The 3168-nt window shown below is 31.7% G+C and overlaps 1 pseudogene; it reads right to left on the minus strand.

The window, feature by feature from the left end:
* Positions 1-270: 270 nt before the first annotated feature.
* LOC137633360 (U6 spliceosomal RNA) lies at positions 271-334 on the minus strand (annotated as a pseudogene).
* Positions 335-3168: the final 2834 nt, after the last annotated feature.

A 3168-nucleotide genomic window follows, 5' to 3' on the forward strand; every position in this document is an offset into this window, starting at 1 on the left:
CTACACTTTTCCAGTATGTTTTTCCTATCAGTATCTTATTACAGCTTTTTTCTATGATCGAATAAGTAAGATTGGCTAGCTTTTGCGCCTTAACTATCATTTCACTTTTCTGTGTTTTGAACATATTCCTACCATCATCTACCTTGATACCTAGGTATTTAATATTGCTTACTACTCTTATTCCCTCTATATTATCTGGTTTCTCCTTCATATTATATATAAGTACGCTACTTTTGTATGATCCCGTTTTCTATCCTCCAACGTACTACAAGGGGCCATGCTAATCTTCTCTGTATCGTTCCAATTTTAGTATATGTACTGCCGAAGCAAGTACAAAGTATGGCGAGGAGTTATCCCAGCACATGATTCACAAAAAGAGCAATTGCAACTGTATGTGCTAGTGCAAGAATGTTGATCTCATAGAATGTATTTGACTTGGAAAGAGAATACATTTTCGAGTAATTTCAAGTAATTTAGACAAGAGCTTGATTCCAAAACTAAAATATATCGCTGGGAATTGCAATGTTCAACTTGAGCGGTTCGACTCACGAGCTATGCTTGGAATTTTTGAAATTCAGATTACTGCATTTTTAGCTTGGAAAATGTCTATAACTTGTGTTTCAAATGGTATATTTAATAAAAAAAAAACATTTATTTTATTGATAAAACATCTATTTCTTATCTTTACGTAAGCGCATCTAGTCCTTTACGCAACGCTTCGTAACCACTTTTTACCTTCAAAAGTTTTAGGAATATATATATATCTATACTAGTTTCTCCTTAACAATTCTCTCTAAATAAAGAATTTAAGTTTTCTATGTTTATTGATAGTTTTATAAGGAGAACTATTGTATTCTGTAAAATTCAGATAGTGGTAATCGGGAATTTTGGGTGGGACAAAATGAAAACCACTGAATTACGGAAGATAATAATATCAAAAACCAATAAGAAAACTAACAGAAAAAATATGTGTTTTTTATGCAAAAATAAGAGAGTTGAACACCTACAGACTAACTATAGATACACTATCACTAGATGCCGAGTGACCCATGCTGACCAGTGGTAAGAAATTAATTCGTCAAGATCGACGCCATGTTGGAAAGTTCCCGGGTGTGTGTGGTAGCTGGGATAGTGTTCAATGTAAACATACATCTATATGCATATCTATATATCTATCTATCTATCTATCTATCTATCTATATATATATATATATATATATACACATATATATAGGCTATATACACACATCAATATTGCTATATATATGAATATATAAATATACACGCTACCTAGATATTTGTATATATATATATATATATATATGTATATATATATATATATATATACATATATATAGGCTATATACACACATCAATATTGCTATATATATGAATATATAAATATACACGCTACCTAGATATTTGTATATATATATATATATATATGTATGTATGTATGTATGTATGTATATATATATATATATATACTGTATATGTATAAATATATATATTTATATACATATATATATATATATATATATACATATGTATATACATATATATATAGAGGCTATATACACACATTTATATTGCTATACATATGAATATATAAATATACACGCTACCTAGATATATATATATATATATATATGTATATATATATATATATATATATCTTTATATATATATATATATATATATACATATATATGTATTTATATATATATATATATATACATATATATGCATATATAAATTTACAACACTCTTCCGTAGTTCCGATCGTATGAAATGATATTTTACATTAACACGTTTGAACCTCTTATGTTGTACATGATTACTAGCAAGCGCAAGAAACCTTGATGGTCACAATATGGAGTAACTTTACTGAAGAAAACAGTTGCCATTATACTATTCAACAAGTATAGCAATAGCAGCTTCTTGCACTGATTCTGTTATGGTGTATATAACCATAACTTTTCTTCTTTCATGCCGTTATCCCTACATTAACCCTTTTATCCCCAATGGACGTACTGGTACGTTTCACAAAACACATCTCTTTACCCCCATGGACGTACTGATACGTCCTTGCAAAAAACTGCTATTTACATTTTTTTTTTTTGCATATTTTTGATAACTTGTGAATCTTCAGGCATTTTTCAAAAGAATGAGACCAACCTGACCTCTCTATGACGAAAATTAAGGCTGTTAGAGCAATTAGAAAAATATATATTGCAAAATGTGCTTGAAAAACAAATGTCCTGGGGGTTAAGGGTTGGAAAGTTCCAAATAGCCTGGGGGTGAAAGGGTTAAGGGGTCGGTTGCCTGATCTATCTATTTACCAAGGCACTTCACCCAGTTTTGGGGCGTAGCGTACATCAAACAAAGAAGCAAAAGGGGATCCTTCCTCTCTCCGCTCCTCCAAACCTGATGAGGGATTCAGCCGAGGTGGCCTCATGCGCCTTAATATCATCACGCATAGTCAATAATTTAGCGCAGCGATTCACGATCGCATGCCCTTGCTGTCATCGATCGCAGTTATTAGCGGTGGGCCTAACCCTTGACTAAATAGTCCAACTGCAAGGGAGCAGTTTCCACAGTTATTGACAGTGGGCTCAGCCTTTTGCTGCAAAAGCAAAACTGCAAGGCAACAGCTGTCCTTTTAGTCGCTTTCTACAACACACAGGACATATGGCGGTAATATTCTTACACTCCTACCACATGACAGCATAAATAAACATAACTCTAGAGATTTTTAATGAATATACATACTTAGAACAGACAGTAACTGTTTTCCAAGGACACAAGACAAAAATTAAAAGAAGGATAAGCATGGGATGGAGAGCTTTTAGAAAAATCATGAGATTATGAAAATTAAAATACCACTTTCTCTAAAAATAAAAGTATTTAATCAGGTGGTCTTACCAGCATTAACTTATGCATCAGAAAATTACTTAAAAGTCTTAAAACACTAGTTAACTAAATGGATACATTTTGAACTGCCTACTTCCTCAGTACCATAACTCGATTACAACTTTAAAGGGGACTTGGAAACAGATATTCCTTCTTACCATTTACAGTGTAAATTATCATTGAGCCTAAATGAACCGCTAAAAGACACGTTTAAAAGGTTCTTGAAATGTGCACCTTTATTATTATTATTATTAT

The sequence above is a fragment of the Palaemon carinicauda genome, chromosome 42 (assembly GCF_036898095.1).
Source record: "Palaemon carinicauda isolate YSFRI2023 chromosome 42, ASM3689809v2, whole genome shotgun sequence".
Lineage (NCBI taxonomy): Eukaryota > Metazoa > Arthropoda > Malacostraca > Decapoda > Palaemonidae > Palaemon > Palaemon carinicauda.